The sequence below is a fragment of the Aulonocara stuartgranti genome, assembly GCF_965226115.1.
Source record: "Aulonocara stuartgranti genome assembly, chromosome: 5".
Taxonomy (NCBI): Eukaryota; Metazoa; Chordata; class Actinopteri; order Cichliformes; family Cichlidae; genus Aulonocara; species Aulonocara stuartgranti.
The window spans coordinates 10,036,418-10,061,655 of NC_138943.1; the positions used below are offsets into that span (position 1 = coordinate 10,036,418).

The window sequence follows — 25,238 nt, forward strand, 5'->3', positions numbered from 1 at the left end:
AACCACAGTTTTTGCCACTTCTGGCTTAATCTTTCAGTTCCAGATGCTGCACCTTGGTTGCACATAGAGCTAAAATAACAGTTCAGACATTTTCTTTAACTTGTGTTTATGATCATGTTTTTTTCCACATTTGTGGTCATAAAACCCAGTCTAAGATTTGATTTGCAATTGATTTGATCATTTGGGACAGTCCAAGCTACTACCAACCACTGCTCACCTGAGCAGTTTAAATCAAACTCTGATTAGTTTTCCTCCTTGGTGAAGTTTACTTATACAAATGTGAATTCAGTAATCAGATTTGGTTGTGGAAAATCTCAGTGCAGTTGTGTGACAACTTCAGAACAATTCAGTTATAGTGAGAACATGAACCAATACAGCTATATACTGCAAAACTGAGCAAAACTGAGCTAAAGACAGCCAGCTGTAAGTTTGTTGCCTTCTGGGAAGTGGCAGATTACTGTAGATATGCAGAGAACGCAAAATGTAAAAAGGAAAAACAAATTTAAAGTAAATGTTTCTTGCTAGTTCCGAACACAGCACTTACTTTTTTGGTTTCGCCCCGGCCATATGGCCAATAAGTGGAGTTAATGTTTTCATGTGGTTTATAGTGCTGCGTTTTGGTTCACTTGGAGTTTTTTCTGCATGAAAAGAAACCAAACCACTGAAAAAACTACAAGTTTACAAACTTGGCAACTCATCCGAACCAGTAGACAAACTTTAGGTGTGACAGCACCCAACAAAAACTGGACTTTCTATGTTTGGCACCTTTTTTAAAAAAAAACTTAGTATATGGAAAGAAAGAATGATTGGAAATGTTGCGTGCGAAAAGATGTTGGGAAAGTTACATCATGTGACGGAAGCTGTGGTGGAACAGTGGGACAATTTTTGCACCTACATGTCTACCTGACTTGGACATTTGAGCTTAATACAACAAATGTTAAAACCTCACTGCTTTTGTTTTGTTCTGTGTTTTGTTTTTTGTTTGTGTGCTTCTTGCTTTTGGTTGCTGCATTTTTGTATTTGCTGTTATAAAATGCAAAATCTAATAAATACTTGAATTATAAACAAAAACAAACAAAAAAACTTAGTTGTTGAGATTTACTATTGTTAGACACGGAAAAGTAACAAAAGAAAAGACAAACAGGTAAACATCGGTTGTTGGTCTGCGACACTAATGTAGTTTGACTGATGCAGCTGAATGCATCTGTAGTAAAGTCTCAGGAGGGTTATACAATTCTGGGTACAGCCCAAGCGCTTTCTGTTCACCTTACTGCTTAATTAATTAACACTTTTGTCCCTTGAGTAGTCCAGGCTCAAACTATCAATTTTGAATGTGTGCTCTCCTATCAGCAACCTTGATTATCAAAGCGATCATGAAACCAAAAAGAACGCTCTCTGATTAATAATGAATGCCAAGAGAGAGACAGAGAGACATACCTCACAAACTGTGACAGGCACTGCAGATACTTCTTAAGTTACCAAGTGAACATCTAAACATAGTGTAGATATATGAGAAGAATTTAAATATGCATAATCTGTTGCATTATGTAAGCACACTATTTTTTTTTTGTATGTATCATCAGTGTTTGATAATTTGATATAGAAGAAGTATTTCCGTTTGAGCAAGGACTCAGAAAATCAGGCTACACTTTCCCTGACATTGTGGTTGACCACTGTCTATTGAAACTATTTGGTATAGGATGCTTGCCCAAGGGGAGCATTTTAGTAGTGAAGTAATACAAAACTTGTAATTGAGATACTTTTTGCCTGCACAAATCTGCTTTTCTTTCATTACTGGGGCATTATTCTAATGTCCACAGATATCAGCTCACACGAAATTGCCCCTAGACAAATACAGATTTTATGCTGTTGTGCACCATAGAGTGCACGAAGGAAAAATGGTCCACATTGGATTTTGCAGCGATATGGAGGATATATGGATTACATGTGCACTTGCTCGATAAAAGATGTGAGCAATTGGATGTGCAGTACAAGGCAGCAGGTAAAGTTTCAAGTCTAATGATAGCTTGTAAAGTTTTTCAAAGTGTTGCTCTAGCGTAAAAACACATTCAACCATTAACTAATGTCTCAGCTCTCAATACAGTATGTTTACAGCGGCATGATCCACTATAATTTTCTCTGCAGGCATAAATCTTAAAAGTTTGGTACAGTTTTTCAAACGTTGACATCGTTTTTTCACATTTTGCATGGAGAGATTGCTTCTGTACATGCTCATGTGTCACTGCCACAATCCATTTGGATGTACTGACACTGACAGCACATCTAGTCTCCCCTGCTGACTTGAGTGCTTTATTGAGCTACGCTCAGTATGGGCTTTGGATCTCAAATGTGAAGCAAGTGTGCACAGTAAGCCAACCATGAGTGGCGTAAGCTGTCTTCCTCCAAGATCTCTGTCTCCCTTTATCTCTGTCTCTCTTCCTCTCTCCCTCTTTCTCTCTCCCTCGCTCACTCTCTCATTCTCTGTTGTTGTGATGAGCCACTGCAGTGGGAAAAGGACTTTGATCCACTGGCTTGACAGCAGCCTGCCAAATTCCTTCTCCCCACGCAAAAATGCACAGATCCTGCCTTCCAGCAGCAGGGCCCACTTATTTGTAATCTCATAGATTACTGTCCCCAGGCTTAACTATAATGAGCCACAAACATCCAAGAAAAACATGTTATTTTTCACTCTAACTTTCAGGTGTAGTATAAAGAAGACTTACAGTAAACCAGGATATGGAATACATGTATTTTGTGGTGTGCTGTAGCATATGCTACAATCACAGCAGAGGAGAATTAATCTGCGATAACAACCAAAATGTGTGGTGGACACTGGATGTTATTTTCATCTGAATTATTCTTTATATGTTTTTTTTTCTTTTCAGATGTATTGAATTAAATCGGTTAGGAGAACCAGTCAGGAATCAATTTCCTGTCGAAGACTAAACAGGCCACTGCAAATAATCAAATTCTTTGCTCAGATGGAGTACCTGTATAGTTAATTAGAAGTGTTTTAATCAAAAGAATTAAGCAAAGAATTGTTGACAGGACAACAAAGCACACCGAGATGGAGTCATGAGAGAGCAAATACTTGCCTGGGATTGCTTGAGGTAGATATTAAAATCACAGCAACAATTACAGTCTGCAGGAACACAAAGCAAAAGAAAACTAGTAGGAGGACTCTAATATCCATTAATAAAGAGAAGAAGAGTTAATCAGAGAGGAATGGGCTGCAAATAGACACATTTTTCTCATCCCCTATGCAGATGAAAACATATTGATGCCATCTAAATATCTTATTTTCAAAAATCAAGTCTTATAAAGAGGTAGTTACACTTTTTAGCAATTTGCTGATTAATTTATGAAAAGGCAGAGGTATAAGCAATATGACCTTGAACCTTGTTAGTCTTCTTCCCAATACTCAACCCAGGAGGGTCCCATTTCCATTCTTTATTTATTTCGCTTGAATGACAAAATCTCATAACCCAGAAGTTAGAATTTTTCATTTTTCCTCTGTAGTCCCTGCTGCCTTGAGAAAGTCCCTTAGGAAAATGTCTTCGTAATAATAAATAAATAAATAAATAAAACCAAATAAAAGAAGGGGGGGGGGGGCATAATACATTTCCTGTATATGCCTGGGTTTGTAAGGCAGGATGGCTCAAGAAAATTTAAAAAAAAATGTCATTCAATAGGTAGTGTCTAATATTTTTCCACACACTGTCCTTTTATCCCCACAGGCAGTTTTCCTGCAAGCAATAAAAAATGCTGACCATTCACTAAACCCCAGCCCAGTCTGAATTCACCCTCTATTTTACCCAGAACTGCCACAGAACATGAAAAAGTAAATAATGGTTACTTAGGCATCTCTAATATTGGATGCACTCACCTCTGACAAATTGTAATTTAGATTTACACACAATGCTGAAAACAGCTTTTCCTTCTTTCTTCAGAATACATTAGCCAGGTCAGCATGACTTTTGGAGGGCTGTGGGGATGGCAGTTAGTGTTAGCGTTGTAGGTGAGGGCTACTATGGAGAGAGATACTATAGGAGGTGGTTTTTCTTTTTAAGCAGGCTCTAAATGCTTTTTATGATCTTAGTAGGAGCAAATAGACCATTTCAGGGAAACAGCTACCTGTGAAGAGAGATACCAGTTCACACACATTTCCAGACTATTTTGATTTCACGAGAAGAAATATAAAGTCAAATGTCTGATATTCTGAAATAAACTAATTAGATCAAGCAACAGCATCATGATCCTATGCACAGTTTTCATCTGGTTGTTATTGCAAAGATATCTGCTCAAAGTTGAGGTCAAGTGCTTATTTAAGTTTAGTTGTCAACCTCACTCAGTAGAATAATTTTTAGGTTAAATAAGAAAAGTTAAAGCATTCAGACGTATGCACACATACAGTAGGACCCCAGGAAGTGGTCAAGTACCAGCCACTTCCTTGATAAGTACCCTTTCTAATGGCACTAATAAAGGTTTCTCACATCTGCTGTAACACCATGAGGAATATTGGAATGATTTTTGACTAGTATATGTCTGAGCACATAATAAAAGCCTGTAGAGGACTACTTTCTTGCATTTGTGCAATATCTCTAAAATTAGAAATACCCTGTCTCTAATAAAACTAGTTAATCCATTTATTATTTCTAGCTTTAGCTAATGTAATTCATTATTATCGGGCTGCCCTAAAAACTCCCTGAAAAGCCTTCATGAACCTGGTTCTGTTGGAGGTCTTTTATTGTCAAAATGGAGTTTTTCCTTCCCGCTGTCACAAAGTGGTTGTTTGTTTGTTATGTTATGAAATGAAATACTGTAACAACATGTCAATACAACCCACTATTAGCTTACAAAAGAAGCTAGTATAATTTAAAATGCAAACGTGAACTCCATTAGGCCCTTTGCCTGACAACAGAAAGAATTAGGGGAAAATTAGTCTGTGCAAATATTCAGATGTCAGAAATGTTAGTTCCCAACCTATCCGTCTGGAGTCATACGTGTCAACTGTAAATCTTAAAGGTGTTCCATTATTTTCCATGCTTAAAGTTTTTGGATTATTTATTGTGAATTCACGGCCACACACGGTGGTTGAAAGCAAAATACACACATCCACTCATGGTGTGTGCACAAGTAAACCAGATGTCTGGGCACTGGCTGTGCTCCTCAAGAAAGAGCTTTCTTTTTGAGTGAACTGTTCAGTGGTACAAGGAAGGCAAAACAACAGCTCAAAGTCAAAGTTTGCATGAGAGTTCAAGAGACATGAGTAGCAGCATGTTGTGTGTAAGTGGAAGCCTGACCGGCTTAACAACAGAAAGCCAGAGATGAGTTTGTGCACAATGTCCCAACTAGTGTGAATAATCCGTGCTACATAAAAAAAATTTAAGCATGGGTTAAGAAAACAAAAAGAAACGAAACTATAGCAAGCAACCCAGGGTTTTTTCTTTTACTGAGATGTCATACACTTTGGATTCTAGCCAATCATTTTACCTTTGCAAGCGTGGTAGGCGGGCCCAGGTACGTACGTTCTCTTAGAGCAGAGCTACAGATTAAAAATGCCCAAGGTGAAGCGGTCAAAAGTCTGGCTGTACTTCACAGCAAAAGATGCAAACTCAGCAGCCTGCAACAAGTGCTTTAAGCTGATACTGTGCAAAGGAGGTAATTCCTCGAATGTGATGAAACACCTGGCGACGCATAGCATTTTTTTAAAAGCCGAGAAATGCACCGTATTTGATAGCTTGCTGCGAGACCTCACACCGAGCACATCTACTGCGGGTGTGGTGCCTGTTATCAACCCGGAGTTAGCAACATGAACCCGAAGAGGAGAGTCCTGGCCCCTAGCCCTGCCAGTGTAGCAGAATTGACGACGGATGATGATGGCAGCAGCAGCCGTTCTTCTCTGGGTCAGTAGCTTAATGTTGTTCGTGTGTAATTTACGTTGAGTAGGCTAATCACGTTATTACATTAATGTATGTAAGGTGAGCTAAACACCGTCGTAGTTACATGCGGCTGTCTTCTTGTTTGATGGCAGATACTCCCTTCACCCTGGCCAAAAAGGCTAAAATAACCAAAGAAAAAGTGGGAAACAGCTAAACATGAGAGGTTTTTGGACAGTGTTGGTGTTTTTTTCCCCCATTGATTAAGCACTGCTTCCAGCCAAGAGTGATACCATAAATCCCCTATAGCTACAGAAAATGCTAACATTGTTATCTTTTTACAAAAAAAACAGCTGAACATGAGAGGTTTTAGGACAAAGTTTGTGTTCTTGATTCTTTAAGCACCGGTTCAAGCACCGTTTAAGCACCGACACTGTTTCAAAAGTACCGGTTTGGTAGTAGTATCGGATAAAACCTAAACAATACCCATCCCTACCCAGGGTTGCTGTTTCCTGGTTGTAAAGCAAGTTGAGGAGGATGAGGGACATTCGTGCAGTTGATGGGCACAGTGGTGAGGTGTATTTTTGCCCAAATACACCTTCAGTTTGTTTTATTTTTTATTCAACCGCAAATCATTTTTAATGCTTCATTTGAGTATAACTGGGCTACATGTTGATTAACAAAGGGCTTTAATGAATGTAAAAATACAACGACAAAAAAACAGCTGAACTGTATTTGCAGATCTTAGAAGTTTTAAATGATATTTGTTATACAGTATGCCCTTGAAGTGGCATATAGGAAGAAGAATAAAGCAACTTCATCTTCACTTTTGAAGTACATGCTGTATACGAAGTGATTTCGACTTTAGTCTGGTGCAATCAGCATGAGTTTAACACAAAATCAGACACAGACTGACATTTAAGATTGTTAAGGGCAGGAACATTTTGTGATCTATCAAAAATCTCGCTTTCCTTTTATTTCTCACCCAAACTGCAATGTGCTATAATTTTGTAAAGCTTTCTAAAATTGCAAATTTATATCTGATTGGGTTGTTAAAACTATTTGAGTGCTATGAAATATCATTTTGCATAGCAACACACCCCATGGGCTCAGTGGTATAAAGGTAATTTGTAATATATGACATTAATAGATGTCTAACCACAGTGGCAGCGCATTATAGCAATAGCCCATCAGTCAGCTCTCAAGTCCTGATCTGGAAGTGTGCACCCTTAACCTTTTTCACCCATGTGACTGATGACTTGTTTAGCCCTGTCCATGCAGAGCTGCAGTAAAGAAAGCATTGTCCTTTTCTGCTCAGGAGTGAAAGCTAGCTTCTGACCACTATTAGAAGCCTAGGCTTTCAGTGACCTTATGTCGAATCTGGAAAATTCACCTCTGCAAGCTGTGAAGCACGTATTAGACCTTGACCTCAGAAGTTGGAAAGTTGGCTAGAACAAATTCAAAACTTGCTGGACAGCAGAAAAAGCACATATTTCCACATCCTACAAACTCAAAAATCAATCTGGTATTGTGGTACAAGTAGTTAGCTCCCAAAAAAATAAAAAATAAAAAAAAGGTTTAAATCTGACCCATTATTTGTGTGCATCAGCAATCACGAGGAAGTGCTACATCACAGAATTCATTTCATATTACACATGATATTTTGATATGTGGGTTTTTGTGATTACAGAATATGAGGTGGAAAATGAGTTTTGAAAGCCAGCAGTCTCAGGACCTGCCAAAGCAATCAGTGAATCATATTGATCAGCCACCCTATCAATCACGGCAGATCTATTATGGTGAAACAGGGCTGCAGAGATCATATCTCATTATTTGAACCCAGCCTTTAAACACAATGTCCAGCGAAGCAATTATTTCACTTCAAAAAAAATTCAAATGAGGCAGCTGCTGTTTGTGCAACATATGCAATGGATGAGTCACAGGTGCTGATCAGCTGACATGGTCAAGGTGCCAGGTATTAGGGGATGTGAGGGACAGGATGTATTAGTGGAAAGCATGATGAGTGTGACCCCTTCCTCCAGCAGAGACACAAAGCGACAACAAGTACTTGGCACCAGCCTCGCACTGATTGACTTGTCTCCACAGTGGCTCATATAAGTCTCTGTCACCATTTGGCATACCGTGCCAACACCGGACCATTAACGTTGTTGTTTTTGCCACACAGCATTAAAATGCAATCAGTGTGACTTATTGTGGTCAGTTACGCATTAAGACAGGATCACCACTTCTCAGACCATTTACTTGATGCTGAACTCCAATTACTATGAAGGTCATTGAAATGCCCATTTTTTCCAGATGTCTATACCCGCTGTAGAAATGGGCCAGCAGAAGGGTTCAAGACCGGACAGATAATTACCTTTAGTGTTGTTTGTATTGTTGTTATGAACTAAATTTGTCAGTTTTCATTTTTCTGTTCTATTAATACAGTTCTTTCAAAAATCTTTGAAAAATATTTTGAATAATACAGTAAGAGTATAGTGTAATCATTAGTTACTAGAAATACACAATACACCACAAAATGTGCACTTGTTAAATTAAAGTATGCAGGTACGAAATGAGTTCATGAATACGAGCTTTTTGGACAAATTAAAGATTGTTATGATTAAATTACTTAGTATTAGTTTGTAATTTCTTTGTTTTTTGGACATTGTGTAGATTATGCCATCAGGTGGGATACCATACCATATCATTTTTCTGGCATTTAGAATAGAATAGAATAGCCTTTATTGTCATTGTACAGAGTACAACGAAATTGGAGTGCCACTCCCTTGGTGCAAGTTTCAATAATAAATATAAATGTAAAATATAAAAAGTACAAAAAAAACAATCGTAAGTACTCAAACAATAGTATGTACAATATATACAGGATAGCAGCATTAATATAATGACAGTATGAATAGCAGCATAATATAATGACAGTGACGGTATGGAATAGGTTCAATTGTTTTTGTGCTTATTTACTACGGTGATAGCTCTGGGAAAGAAGCTATCCCTGAATCTGTTTGTCCTGGTTTTATGTGACCTGTACCGTCGGCCTGACGGTAATAGTTCAAACAGTTGGTTGCTGGGGTGAGAGTGGTCCTTGATCTCAGCAGTCCGCAACCTTTTTTGGGCCACGGGCCGGTTTAATGTCAGACAGTATTTTCACAGACCGGCCTTTAAGGTGTCGTGGATAAATACAACAAAATAAAATGATATGATCAAGACAAAAACTGTGGTATTTTGCAAACATAATAATAAATGCGAATTCACTGTGTAATTGTGTGAGTTTATTAGCAGCGTTCTCCTGAAATGCGCCAACAACATTGAGAGTAACATCCTCCTCTCTGCCCCTTAATGCTCTCTGGTCGCTATGGTATCACGCAAATATTTCTTTCAAAATAAGACACACAACTACAACACGGGAAAAGACCAAGAGTTAATGATAAAACCCCTGAAAACCATAAATTTCGCACCCGAGCCTCAACTCTCTCGGCCCGGTACCAAACGACTCACGGACTGTTACTGGTCCGGGGTAACAGTCGGGGGTTGGGGAACGCTGATTTACCTGACATCTGTCTTTAGCGTGTATGAAATGTACTTTAAAGACTTATTGAGGTGCGAGGTACTACATAAACAACAGTACATCACTTTCTGAAATTCTTATATACAGTGGCTTGCAAAAGTATTGAACTTTTCCACATTTTGCCACATTACAGCCACAAACATGAATCAATTTTATTGCAATTCCACGTGAAAGACCAATACAAAGTGGTGCACACAGTGAGAAGTGGAACGAAAATCATACATGATTCCAAACATTTTTTACAAATAAATAACTGCAAAGTGGGGTGTGCGTAATTATTCAGCCACCTTTGCTCTGCGTGCAGTCAGTTGCCCTTAGAAATTTACTTGATGGGTGCTAATGACTAAATAGAGTGCACCTGTGTGTAATCTAATGTCAGTACAAATACAGCTGCTCTGTGACGGCCTCAGAGGTTGTCTAAGAGAATATTGGGAGCAACAACACCATGAAGTTCAAAGAACACACCAGACAGGTCAGGGATAAAGTTATTGAGAAATTTAAAGCAGGCTTAGGCTACAAAAAGATTTCCCAAGCCTTGAACATCCCACGGAGCACTGTTCAAGCGAATCGTACTGTTCAGAAATGGAAGGAGTATGGCACAACTGTAAACCTACCAAGATAAGGCCGTCCACCTAAACTCACAGGCTGAACAAGGAGAGCGCTGATCAGAAATGCAGCCAAGAGGCGCATGGTGACTCTGGACGAGCTGCAGAGATCTACAGCTCAGGTGGGGGAATCTGTCCATAGGACAACTATTAGTCGTGCACTGCACAAAGTTGGCCTTTATGGAAGAGTGGCAAGAAGAAAGCCATTGTTAACAGAAAACCATAAGAAGTTTGCAGTTTGCCACAAGCCATGTGGGGGACACAGCAAACCTGTGGAGGAAGCTGCTCTGGTCAGATGAGACCAAAGTGGAACTTTTTGGCCAAAATGCAAAACGCTATGTGTGGCGTAAAACTAACACTGCACATCACTCTGAACACACCATCCCCACTGTCAAATATGGTGGTGGCAGCATCATGCTCTGGGGGTGCTTCTCTTCAGCAGGGACAGGGAAGCTGGTCAGAGTTGATGGGAAGATGGATGGAGCCAAATACAGGGCAACCTTGGAAGAAAACCTCTTGGAGTCTGCAAAAGACTTGAGACTGGGGCGGAGGTTCACCTTCCAGCAGGACAACGACCCTAAACATGAAGCCAGGGCAACAATGGAATGGTTTAAAACAAAACATATCCATGTGTTAGAATGGCCCAGTCAAAGTCCAGATCTAAATCCAATCGAGAATCTGTGGCAAGATCTGAAAACTGCTGTTCACAAACGCTGTCCATCTAATCTGACTGAGCTGGAGATGTTTTGCAAAGAAGAATGGGCAAGGATTTCCGTCTCTAGATGTGCAAAGCTGGTAGAGACAAACCCTAAAAGACTGGCAGCTGTAATTGCAGCAAAAGGTGGTTCTACAAAGTATTGACTCAGGGGGCTGAATAATTACGCACACCCCACTTTTCAGTTATTTATTTCTAAAAAAAAATGTTTGGAATCATTTATGATTTTCGTTCCACTTCTCACATGCACACCACTTTGTATTGGTCTTTCACGTGGACTTCCAATAAAATTGATTCATGTTTGTGGCTGTAATGTGACAAAATGTGGAAAAGTTCAAGGGGGCCGAATACTTTTGCAAGCCACTGTAAACCTATAGAGATAAACAGTAGCTAACCTGACTAAATAAAGGTCAAGTACCTACAACTTACAAATACTTAATGATAAAAAATCACCAGTGTTCTAATCTAAACAACATTTAAACATTTATCTTACTAAAGATTATTTATTATTTTAGTTCAATAAATCTCCCAATATAGTAAATATGACACACTTTTGACTGCCAACAGGAACTTGGGGTGAGCATGATACAACACTTCTAACATTTAAAGTCCAAACAATCATTAGGATTTGGCCTCACAGATAGATATTGATATAGTCAGGTACCTACTATTATTTGTATGTTTTCTTTTTTTTTTCTTTTTAATTATCATTGCATATTTTTTATTTAATTCTTACATTATTATCAGATAGCAGACCCCATTAACAGAATCATTTACCAATAAAAAATCCTAAGTTTCATAACAGTGTCACTCCTACTGTGTCATCATAAAGTTGCCTGTATCCAGGGACTAAAACATTTGCTAAATTTAATTGGTATTATCACATCCAGGCAATATGTTTGCTTATTTTCCAGTAATTTTGCCTTGAGATATGTTTTACTGAATTAGGACAGTCGTTTTCATATTCCTAAGAAACACCAATAATGAACAGGGAGAATGGCAAACATATTAAAATTGCATTTTATCTCTTAAAATAGCCTGAGGTTATACATGCACAGTGTTTGTTTTTTCTTTCTGTGGAATAGACAAAATGATTTTACTGTTCTTCTTCACATGGACTCTATCACCACTGTGCATTTGAAACAAGAATATGAAGAAGAATATGAAAAACAACATAATTGACATGTCTTTTGTCCAGTATGAATTTGCTTGTTCAGACAATTAGTTATGAATTATGTTAGTAGTGTTGACAAATGTAGGACTTAATTATCATTATCAAAAAGCTCCTTGTTACAGTAGGAAATGTTGAAAAAATAGTGATCATTGTTTTTAAAATCTATCACAACCAAGGGTCTTTAAGGATTTGCTCTAGAGATTAAGAAAGGTGCCACAGAATTTCAGAGTCAATATCACTGTAGATTGTTTTGCTTGGTAGTTCAGACTTATTGACTTGGCATCCAAACATGCTGGTTTAAATCTGTTGTCCCCAAGGGAACTAAACTGATATAGATTCTTTAAAATAGAATAGAGGACAAAGCATTACTGTGCTACACAAATATTCTTCTTGTGTCATTCTAAGTCTCTATTGTATTTCATGTCTTCACAACGTGCCTTTTCATCAGTTAGGATCCATTTGATCATTCAGAAATACAAACTAGATCCATTCATCATTCCCTCTATCTTAAAAAAAATGCATTGATCCCTTTTTATCTATGTGTCTGGTGGCTGGTGAGGTACACTTGTGCATAGAGGACACTATGGAACAAAATTACAGTCATTAGCCTTGTTTTGAAATGTGAGAACCACAGAATCAAACAGTTCTAATCAGAGACATAGTCTGTAATGGGTGTCAAATTACCATTATTTTCTTCTCATCTAACAGCTAGCTTAAAAATCTATCTGTGGTGTCATGATTTGTTGGGAAAAAAAAAGAATGCTGACAAGAAAAAACATGTAGTTTGAGTTCAATTTTCTAACATACTAATATCATTTTGCCCTTTGGAGATATCCGTTTCCACCTTTGACAATATAGTATTCTTTATACCTGTTACTGGTGAGAAATCCCACCAATACCTTCTCTCTTGTTACTTCAGGCCAACCCATCAAGATCTTTGACCAGTGTTACACATTACAAAGTAATGCTTTACTGTAGTCACGCACTAATAATGCAGTAATGTAATGCATTATACCATTTTCATTAATTAATCACATTATAGTTACAATTATGCTGCTTACAGTACTTGCATTAAAAAGGTTCTTCAGCATCTCCAAGTAGGAAGAAAATAGTGGTAATAATGGTGCAACTTTAAGGAGTGGATATATGAACATTTACTTATACTTTAATTGCACAAAATGGTAAATGGCCTGTATTTATATAGCGCTTTTACTAGTCTCTAAGGACCCCAAAGCGCTTTACATATCCAGTCATCCACCCATTCACACACACATTCACACACTGGTGATGGCAAGCTACATTGTAGCCACAGCCACCCTGGGGCGCACTGACAGAGGCGAGGCTGCCGGACACTGGCGCCACCGGGCCCTCTGACCACCACCAGTAGGCAACGGGTGAAGTGTCTTGCCCAAGGACACAACGACCGAGACTGTCCGAGCCGGGGCTCGAACCGGCAACCTTCCGATTACAAGGCGAACTCCTAACTCTTGAGCCACGATCGCCCCCACAAAAGGTCAAGAGTGTGATTTTAAAGTGAAAACTGAATCCAGGACACAAACAATTGCGTTATATTGCTAACACACCACAGACTCTTAACAGTTTTGGAGAGTAACGGAATACATGTACTGGTGTGACATATTTAAAATACAAAATGTGAGTAACTGCATTCCATTACAGTTACCACTTAAATAGGTGATAATTAGAATACAGTTACTTTGTTCAAATAAATGGATTTGATGGTGGTGTTTTCCTGTTTCATATGTTAGGCTTTCCCTAAATAGGAGGCTTCAGTGTAAGCGTCCTGTTAATGTTAGTGGCATCAGTCACACAATGTGGTAGCTACCTAGGTTATGTGCCACTTCAGTATCTTTGATGTAGTATTGCTGTGTGATTTATTACTATTAATGAAGGCTGCATTACAACCTGCTAGCTGCAAATAATCATGTGCATTTCTGAACGCACACAGAAAGAAAAACATACAGAAATAGTTTTCTATACAATATCAAAATGTGCAGCCTTACCTAATGTCCACCGTACTGTTACAAATTTTAGTTTGAGATTTAAAAATTAAGTTGGTATTTCTTTCAGAACTTCACATGATTATTTGCAGCTAGCAGGCTGTTAATGCTATCCATCAAGTCTAACAGTCTGCGGTCTATGAACTAACCTCAGCTAACACCAGCTAACAATGTTAGCTTGGTGGTGAGTTGCGTTCAGTAATGGTAATAAATCACACCGCAACAGTACATTCGTGTTGTTGTAAGAAGCATGATAATATATCAAGTAATCCAAAGTATTCAGAATACATTACAAAATACATTTTGGGCCATCTATTCTGTAATCAGTAGTGGAATACATTTTAAACTAACCATCCCAACACTGTTAACAAACACAAAGCATGCTAAAACAAAGGTAGTGAAGCACCCAGAATGATGTTAAAGCTGAGGGCACATTGACCTTGACATTGCTCAGTAGGAACCACAGCTTCTTCTGAAACCCTAGGACATAACCTATGTTGTAACTTGACATGCACCTTCCGGGAAATGTAACTGCACGTTGCATCGACACATCCAACAACTACTGGGATTAGCCACAGTAGCTGCAGGCTCAACTATTCAATTCAATCCAATCCTATTTTATTTATATAGTGCCAAATCACAAAAACAGTCACCTCAAAGCGCTTTATATCGTAAGGTAGACCCTACAATAACACATACAGAGAAAAACCCAGCAATCATATGACCCCCTATGAGCAAGCACTTTGGCGACAGTGGGAAGGAAAAACTCCCTTCAAACAGGAAGAAACCTCCAGCAGAACCAAGCTCAGGGAGGGGCGGGGCCATCTGCTGCGACTGGTTGGGGTGAGAGAAGGAAGACAGGATAGAAGATATGCTGTGGAAGAGAGACAGAGATTAATGACAAGTATGATTCAATGCAGAGAGGTCTATTAACACATAGTGAGTGAAAAAGGTGACTGAAAAGGAAAAACTCAGTGCCTCATGGGATGCCCCCAACAGCTTATGGCTATTGCAGCATAACTATGGGAGGATTCAGGGTCACCTGATCCAGCCCTAACTATATACTTTAGCAAAGAGGAAAGTTTTAAGCCTAATCTTAAAAGTAGAGATAGTGTCTGTCTCTCGAATCCAAACTGGAAGTTGGTTCCACAGAAGAGGGGCCTGAAAACTGAAGGCTCTCCCTCCCATTCTACTTTAAATACTCTAGGAACAACAAGTAAGCCTGCAGTGCAAGAGTGAAGTGCTCTAATGGCACTACAAGGTCATTAAGATAAGATGGGGCCTGATTATTTAAGACCTTGTATGTGAGGAGCAGGATTTTGAATTCAATTCTGGATTTAACAGGAAGCCAATGAAGGGAAGCCAAAACAGGAGAAATATGCTCTCTCTTTCTAGTCCCTGTCCTTACTCTTCCTCCAGCATTTTGGATTAACTGAAGGCTTTTCTGTGAGTTTTTAGGACTTCCTGATAATAATGAATTAAAGTAGCCCAGCCTGGAAGTAATAAATGCATGAACTAGTTGTTCAGCATCACTCTGAGACAGGATATTTCTAATTTTAGAGATGTTAGAATAGAATAGAATAGAATAGAATAGAATAGAATAATCCTTTAATTGTCCCACAAGGGGAAATTTGGTTGTAACAGCAGCCAAAAAGACATATTACATTAAGGACAATGGTTACTATATACAGAGAGTATTGTACAGTTATTAAATTAAATAAAAATAACTACAGATAAGAGGCAAACCAGGTTGTAGTGCGGATCGGTTAATTAACTTATTGCAGTTACAGCATTGATGTAAACATCTATGTTTGTTGGGAGCAGTTCTGATTGTACAGTCTGACAGCTGCAGGGAGGAAGGACCTGCGGAAACGCTCCTTCGTGCATCTAGGATGCAGCAGTCTGCCACTGAAGGAGCTCTGCAGTTCATCAACATTTACATGCATGGGGTGGGAGACTCTGTCCATCAGAGATGTTATTTTGGCCATGTTGTGCAAATGGAAGAAAGCAGTCTTACATATTTGTTTAATATGTGCGTTGAAGGACATGTCCTGGTCAAAAATGACTCCAAGGTTCCTCACAGTGTTACTGGAGGCCAAGGTAATGCCATCCAGAGTAAGAATCTGCTTAGATACCATATTTCTAAGGTTTTCAGGGCCGAATACAATAATTCAGGTAAAACTGAGTTGAGTTGGGTGTCATCAGCATAGCAGTGAAACTGTATACTATGTCTTCTGATGATACTCCCTAAGGGAAGCATGTATAATGTAAACAGAATTGGTCCTAGCACTGAACCCTGTGGAACTTCATAATTAACCTCAGCGTCTGAAAAAGACTCTCCCTTTACATGAACAAATTGGAGTCTATTAGATAGATATGATACAAACCACTGCAGTGCAGTACCTGTAATACCTACAGAATGTTCTAATTGCTCTAATAGGATATTATGGTCAACAGTATTGAACGCTGCACTGAGGTCTAGCAGGACAAGCACAGAGATGAGTCCACTGTCAGAGGCCATAAGAAGATCATTTGTAACCTTCACCCCCTTGGGGCTTAAGAGGTTAAGGAACACCTTGACTCTGCATTGCATTGTAATACATTTGTGTGTCGGGGGGGGGGGGGGTGCTTGATTCTATTTACACATTTACTTTCTGGATATGAACAAAACAGCTCAGTTATGCAGTTAACGTTACACAGTCCATTCAAATAGCACACTACAAAAGAATGAGGCACTTGTAATTACATTTTTAATCAAAACATTTAAACCCAGAGCTGCACACTCATCCAGCACATATCTCATGATTACTTGTGAGATTTACATGGTAAGCAAATCATCCTTGAGTAAATAAATACACATGGACTAAAAATGTATGAAATTGAAAATGGCAAGAACAACCTTTGTACCTTTTCTGTTCTTGGTTCATATCAAATCAGAAATAATGGTCTGCCAGGATGAAATTGTTTGGTAATACTTTTAGGAACATCAAGTCCTTTTTTCTATACATTTGTGTATTTATGGATTTTCATACACATTTAAAGTGTTATATTTCGCAACAATGCTCAAAAATATTTATTAACACGTTTTACATCATGCATTCATTTCTAAGAGATGAGGATTGCTCCCGGGAACCTTTGCAGTGTGGTTCTAAGAAATAATTTTCTGCTGCCATTGCACTGCTTTGCCTTTATGTTTCACACAGAGTATTCCCAGTTGTTCTTTCCTTAATGGAATGTCTCACACACACCTTGTCTTCGATGACACGCCATACACAGCTCTCTGCTCCCTACCTACACTGTTGATTCATTGGCTAGTGGATTGAGAGGCTTCACTTGCAATTTGGGAAAATAATGTAATCTCAGGATGGGCAGAATTGTTGAACCCTCTCTGAGATTACTCTCTCCTGCCTGCCTCAGTGATTACTGATGACAGGCAAAGGGGGTAAAAAGAAAGTCTTCCCTCCATTGTATGTTTCTATTTTCATTCTCACCTCATCTGTCTAGCAAGAGTAATTTTCAATAGGTTTTGAGAATTGGAAATCTCTCTACTACTCTCCTTCCCTGTTTGTATTGCTTGTAGTGTGGCAGTGTTTTAAAGTCCAAGAGCATAGGTTGTGTTCCGTCTCACATTCACTTGGACTGATTTGCATTCAACACATTTTTGAGTAATATTGTGGCAAATATCGAGACATAAAAGTGAATCTGCATGCTCAGAATTTTGTTTTCATCTCCACTGATCACAGACATGCAAAGACAAACATTTTCTTGGCAGTTCTTAACTTTACACCTCTTGTGAATACTATGAAAAGGCAACAGGCCTTCTGAAATAAAAAACAAATATGCCCATATTTAATTTTTATCTTTATAAGTGCAAACAAATCTACTTTGCACATATGCATACATGTTTAAATATTAAGCTCCACAGCAAATTTTTAATCTATTAAGGGTTTTATGGCTTCACAAAAATCTACACCAATCTTTTTTTGACCTTTCTACTGAACCAGACGGGCAGAAACAGGGGCACAATGTAATACTCTTGTGAGTAGAGTCACTTGTAATAGGTGGAAATAGTGCATATGAAGATGTTGTCAGATGTGTGTGTAAAAGACTGTGTTTGAGCTTTGGTTAGAGCAGAAAAACTGACTCATCAAGTTATCTGAAGGAGTCTTTCCAAAAGTTAATGATCCAATTAAAATGTCCATCCCAGTGACAAATTCCTTTGAAGCCATGCTCTGAACTTGAAATCACAGAGGCTCTTCTTTAAGAGAAGGAGAGAGTGCACATCAACATTCGTGCCCAGTGTTAAACGATCTCATCTGTTGGGAGTTACTGTGATAAATGGTAAAAGTAAAGGAAGGATGAACGGGAGTTGATGCCGAATGGCTGTCTTGCATCAATATAGACCAAAGAGAGAAGAGAAACTGTGGTCATTACTATTTCTGACATGGTGAGATGGATGTCACCCTTATTTGTCATCAGATTAGGGAAGCCAGGTGAGGTATAGCTTTTAGCCAGTACATCACATAGCCATAATTAAATGAGTGAGAACATTGACTGCTCCTTTGAGCACAGTGAACAAAAAGATCTGTAACACCTAGGTAGAAAAGTGTTCATTGAAAGGTGTCCTCGAATCTAGAATCACACGCTGAACAAGGTAGAAAACAGTGAACCATCATATGGCTAAGGACAAACAATCCTGCTATAATCTATTTTTAATGACAGAAAAAAGAATAAAGCTTCTTTTTGGAAATATTATATTTTTTTCCAGAAAAGAAGAAAAATACTATACTTGATTTTTGACTGTTATTATTCAGTTTTGGTTTTTATAACAAAACAAAAAAAAATATCACTCGTTTCCTAGCAGAAGATGTAAATTTGTCCTTGGAGTCTAGTAACATGTTGCACATGACCTCTTAGGACTGCTTATGCTTATGCTGCCTCATTGCCCTTAATGCACTAAATGTAACCATGACCTGTTTGGTTCATCTAAAAGAAGACTGGTTGTTTTGTTTTGTTTTTTACCACTTGTACACATATTTATGGCAGCCCTCAAAAGTTATAACTGTGATCTACAAGACAAAAGTTCTGCTTCGATGGGAGGAAATGAATAATAGAGGAAAAGCAGATCATCCTAAACGTGAGGCATCTTTGAGAAAAAAAAAAAAAGTTCAGATCAGTGCTGGTGAACTTTAGCCTGGTTTCTCTAATACTCGCTGAAATTATTTACCTTTGCCCTTGCAATTCAAGATTGCTAGAGCTAGCTAAATTGTGTTGACTGGTCATCTTCCCTTTGAATATGTTACTGTTGTGCTTGCGTAAATCCCTTGCTCTTAGGTGGGCTTCTCTTGCCAGCCATGGATACACTCTATTACATCTATTGTCGGTGATCTGTTTCTGTGTAAGGCGTTTTTCTCATGTTTTCTTTTGCTTCAGACTGAGGTGGAGGATTGCACTAGCAGAGCTGCGATGTTCCTGTTAATGGACACAAGCGCAACCTGATGGCTCAAGCTGACCCAACACATTTCATTGCAAAAAGGGTTGGGGTGTTTAAAAAAAAGAAACTCTAGTTAAAAGAACACCATCTTTCATTCCAAATGTGTTGTCTCCTACACTGTAATCCCTAACAGTTGTTCTAGCTCATAACTAATAAGCTCATAACACTCAAATGTCGTTTTGTAGTTGAGCAAACTATAAAGTATTGAGCTCTGTTGGCTTTTATGCAGCTTTAATTGAATAGGGCTCAATATTTTTTAGCTAAATTTTTTGGAACGCTCAAAAAGTTTAAGAAGCATATATTAGTGACGTTCTGGTGGGTGGAGTCTTGTCGCTCCCTCAGGAAAGCTTAGTCAGCCATCTTGAATTTACCTTGATACGGGGAAGTTTTGGCCAGCCCGTGTGGATTAAGAGTCCCCAACTTCAACCCACCACGACCACCACCTTATTTTTTTTCATCAACTGCCCTAAATTTGGTAAGTCTAACGTGTTTTTGTTTTGTTTAAATTTAATTTCGATAAACATTCTTTTTTATTTTTTACTGGAAATATATTCGTACTTTGTGCACAGTGAATGTTTGTTATAAATGAATTCGAATCCAAGTAATTGTAATTTTAGAAGTTTTCTAATGTGACAAATACGTAATGTTATTTCAAATTAGAATGATGTAACGTTTTGGCGGTTTTCCGTGGGGGACAACATTTCCCATAATGCATTGTATTCTTGCCCGGGAAGTTGACGGTGGCAGTTCTAGCTCCATGCATTTGAACTTTCTACTAAAACTTTCCACTGGTTGTCGTATTCGCCGGTAATGTACGTGCGTATTGTGAGTATACTTATTTCAATAAGTGTCCGTGTTACACAGTCAGTAGTTTACGCTGTTGAGCTGTGTGTGTGTGCTAGCATGAAGCGAACAATAATAAACAACATGAGTGTGTTATCATGATGGTAATTAGACACGTTTGTATTTTTTCGTAGTCTCAAATGTGTGGTTGTGAGATAATCTCGAAATCCTTTTAACAGTTTAGAGGGGTATTCCACTAAGCGAGCTCTACAAGTCAAGGCTTGCGGAAAAATGCATCGCCTGATTCAGCCTAACATTATACACTGGTCAAACTCGGTGCTACGAACGAAGTTCAGCTAAATTGTTCGCGCTAATTCGACAAGGCTCAACCAGCCAGACTGAGGCGCCTCCTTGACACCTTTAAGCCAGACCCTATCGATCTTTGCTAGATAAATTGAAATGAAATGAAAATAAAGAGCCGCGTTCTGCTCCCAGGCTAAGAAAGAATCATTGATGCAGACTGTGCGGATCACAAATACTCCCTAACCTGTAAGGCTGGGGTGTCCAAACTTTTTCCACTGAGGGCTACTTACTAGAAATTAGGTAAATAACCTTAACTTTAGTGTATTAAAGATCACAAAATCACTTAAAAGTGGTCGAATATGTTATATTGTTGAATATAATTAAAGACAAAACTGCTTTCATCACAGCTTTCCATAAATGGATCTTTATTGATTCATTCAGAAAAAGCTTTGGTAGCTTATTTTCAGAACAGCAGCCTCAGATTTCTTCTTAGACAGAAGATTTACAGCACAGAGAAAAAACAATAAAAGGGAAAATAGGACGGGTAAATTTCAAGTTTGTTATTTAAGTTATTAAGCTTAGCAACACACCTATCAACATTAGTTTGAAACGGTTAACATTAACAGACTGAACTGGACTTAATAACAGGAGTGCATATAATCTTAGTAAATTATTGTGGTGAGTATCAGCTGCGCTGGGTATGTAAATCAGGCCATCCAGCTGCGGTGCTGATTCGACGTCACTCGTGCCAAAAATCCGGACAAATGTCACTTGATCAAGGAGCAGATCTGCATCAGATGAGATCAGCTGACTACTTGTGTGTGTGTGTGCTGTGCAAGAAATGTTTTTGAACATTAATAAGTCGTCTTTGTGCACATATTGTTTACAGATATCAGACTGCAAAGAGCGCTACAGAGAGTCAACATTTCACCAGTTGTCAGTGGGTGAGTTTTATAATTTGTGTCCCAATTTAAATAAAAAATAAATACAAAGAAACTAGAGAATTTTGCCTTGAATTATTCAAAATTTTTAGATTTTTTTTGGGTTACCCTTCTAGATTGACAGGTTTAGCCCGTTACACAAAAAGTTTGGACACCCCTGATCTATAACAATGACAATCAGAACATGGCTATCCAACACTTTGTTTTTACTCTGCATTTGTGTAAATACTATTCTAATAGATATTGTGTGTTCATCTAGGAACAGCATGATGTAAATACAAGACGGGCCCTCGTCCTTCGTGCACTTCCTGTGTACCTGCGTGAAGATGCCTCCACGTTATTCAGGACTTGTGATGTAAGTGTACTGGCCTCAGCATCAACCATATGACATTGCTCAGAACTCAAGGAGAACCAGGGTGTACAGTGGGGCAAAAAAGTATTTAGTCAGCCACCGATTGTGCAAGTTCCCCCACTTAAAAAAATGACAGAGGTCAGTAATTTGCACCAGAGGTACACTTCAACTGTGAGAGACAGAATGTGAAAAAAAATCCATGAATTCACATGGTAGGATTTGTAAAGAATTTATTCGTAAATTAGGGTGGAAAATAAGTATTTGGTCACCTCAAACATGGAAAATCTCTGGCTCACACAGACCTGTAACGTCTTCTGTAAGAAGCTTTTCTGTCCCCCACTCGTTACCTGTATGAATGGCACCTGTTTGAACTCATCATCTGTATAAAAGAGACCTGTCCACAGCCTCAAACAGTCAGACTCCAAACTCCGCCATGGCCAAGACCAAAGAGCTTTCGAAGGACACCAGGAAAAGTATTGTAGACCTGCACCAGACTGGGAAGAGTGAATCTACAATAGGCAAGCAGCTTGGTGTGCAAAAATCAACTGTGGGAGCAATCATCAGAAAATGGAAGACATACAAGACCACTGATAATCTCCCTCGATCTGGGGCTCCACGCAAGATCTCATCCCGTGGGATCAAAATGATCATGAGAACGGGGAGCAAAGATCCCAGAACCACACAGGGGGACCTGGTGAATGACCTGCAGAGAGCTGGGACCAAAGTAACAAAGGTCACCATCAGTAACACACTACAACGACAGGGAATCAAATCCCGCAGTGCCAGACGTGTTCCGCTGCTGAAGCCAGTGCATGTCCAGGCCCGTCTGAAGTTTGCCAGAGAGCACATGGATGATACAGCAGAGGATTGGGAGACTGTCATGTGGTCAGATGAAACCAAAGTAGAACTTTTTGGTATAAACTCAACTCGTCGTGTTTGGAGGAAGAAGAATACTGAGTTGCATCCCAAGAACACCATACCTACTGTGAAGCATGGGGGTGGAAACATCATGCTATGGGGCTGTTTTTCTGCCAAGGGGACAGGACGACTGATCCGTGTTAAGGACAGAATGAATGGGGCCATGTATCGTGAGATTTTGAGCCAAAACCTCCTTCCATCAGTGAGAACTTTGAAGATGAAACGAGGCTGGGTCTTCCAACATGACAATGATCCAAAACACACCGCCCGGGCAACAAAGGAGTGGCTCCGTAAGAAGCATTTGAAAGTCCTGGAGTGGCCTAGCCAGTCTCCAGACCTCAACCCCATAGAAAATCTGTGGCGGGAGTTGAAAGTCCGTGTTGCTCGGCGACAGCCCCAAAACATCACTGCTCTCGAGAAGATCTGCATGGAGGAATGGGCCAAAATACCAGCTACTGTGTGTGCAAACCTGGTAAAGACCTATAGTAAACGTTTGACCTCTGTTATTGCCAACAAAGGTTATGTTACAAAGTATTGAGTTGTATTTTTGTTATTGACCAAATACTTATTTTCCACCCTGATTTACGAATAAATTCTTTACAAATCCTACCATGTGGATTCATGGATTTTTTTTTCACATTCTGTCTCTCACAGTTGAAGTGTACCTCTGGTGCAAATTACTGACCTCTGTCATCATTTTAGGTGGGGGAACTTGCACAATCGGTGGCTGACTAAATACTTTTTTGCCCCACTGTATATCAGGAAGGATGTTCAACACAGTCCTCATCTGACTTGTTTTCTCCCATATATCAACTATTGTTGAATAAGATTGCAAGAAGATTGTTACGCATAAACCAGAAAACATGAAAATAGTTGAAAGATTATTATACAAAAAAAATCTGCAGATAAAAACTATCTCCCTTTTTAAAATTCAAGTGATCTATTTTTTTGGAGGTGCCATGTTGTGGTCAGAGAAATGTTTGGTAAATAACAAAAACAAATATCTTGGCATATATTTATTATTGAAAAGATTTATTTATATGTTTTGAAACCAAACCCAAATTAAGATTATTGTAATGCATCATGATGTATCGCAATATCAAATTAAATCGTTGACATTATAATCCTAAAAGAAACGTGCGACTTATGAAGATTCACACCTCTAATCAATAGCATGATTTGTGTCCTTGTGGGGCTGAACTCATTCTTGTATTATTTTTGTTTTGCAGTCAGCAGATGGTCCAGACCTCACTGACACTCCTGTGGCTCTGCTGACAGTTGTCACGGATGACACTACTGATTCGGCCCTCTTCAGTCCCGAAAGCATCTGCATTGTCGTTGAGGATGAAATACTTGTGAATGGTCCCACAAATCTGGCTGAGTCATTTCTCCTGCTCTTTGGGTACATCTATGCATTAGACCTACAATACCCAAAGAAACTTGAACTTACATTCACATTTATCCAAAAGGTTGTGATGTGCCTTGAGGACAACAAACCACTGAAAGGGCGTCTACTGATGCTGAAGAATGATTTGTTCAATGAGTGAATCACTCAGAATGGACTACTTGTTAAGCTGAGTATTGAGGAAGCTTTTTTGTTTGTTTTTTTCCTAATCATTTGCCTCTTCTACCTCACATTTAAGATGAATGACTGTTCAGTTCACTATTCATGTTTAATGTTCTGTTGCCTAATACGTAAATGCACTGCCTTGATGTTTGTTCCCTATAAGTACAGCAGTGGAAACCAGTACTGTTTTTTTTATGTATTTTTAAAAAAGAAAGTGAGCTGCAGCTGTCAAGGTACAGTAAGTGTTAAATGCATCAATGTTCTAATAGCTGCAATTGCTGTTAATACTGAAAATGTTATTGAATTTTAGAATTGAGATGGAGACCCTTGGAGTCTTTTTCTCTTGTTTTATTTATGAAGCACTTTTTTATGAGTGAGCTCTGTTGTTTGTGCCTTTTTAAAAGCACATTGTGTTTAATAAAAAGTTGTTAAATTGTTAGTGTTGTTACTTTCATGTTTTCTAACACTTTTAGCTGATTATAATTTACTGGGTAAACAGTTTAGAATTATTTGTAAGTGTATTTCCCACAGTATTTTAAAAAATATTGAAGATTTTAAGTGTTATTTCCCATATTATAAGTTAGAAAATATGAAAAAGTTTGAGTTTATTTCCCACATCGTATGAGTTGCAATATGTAAAATATTTTGAGTGTATTTCCCACCTTAATTAAGTTGAAAAAATTGAACATTTTGAGTTTATTACTCCCTAATTATAAGTTGAGGAATATCAACATTTATGAGTTAACATTGAGGTAATTTAAGGCAACTGCAACTATAATTTTTATTGTAGTTAAACTTAAAACTTTTAAAAACATCACTAAAAAATTGTTGTGTAATCTGTTACACAACAATTTTTGAGTTCTGTGAACTTATTAGGTTTTACAGTGTATATAAATCGTCCTT

General features: G+C 38.5%; 1 long non-coding RNA gene across 1 annotated transcript; it reads left to right on the forward strand.

Moving 5' to 3' along the window:
• Positions 1–19,587: 19,587 nt before the first annotated feature.
• Positions 19,588–21,909, forward strand: LOC309705989. Its single transcript, XR_014276652.1, has 3 exons — positions 19,588–20,296; positions 21,447–21,501; positions 21,758–21,909. It is a non-coding gene; the product is annotated as an uncharacterized lncRNA (long non-coding RNA).
• Positions 21,910–25,238: the final 3,329 nt, after the last annotated feature.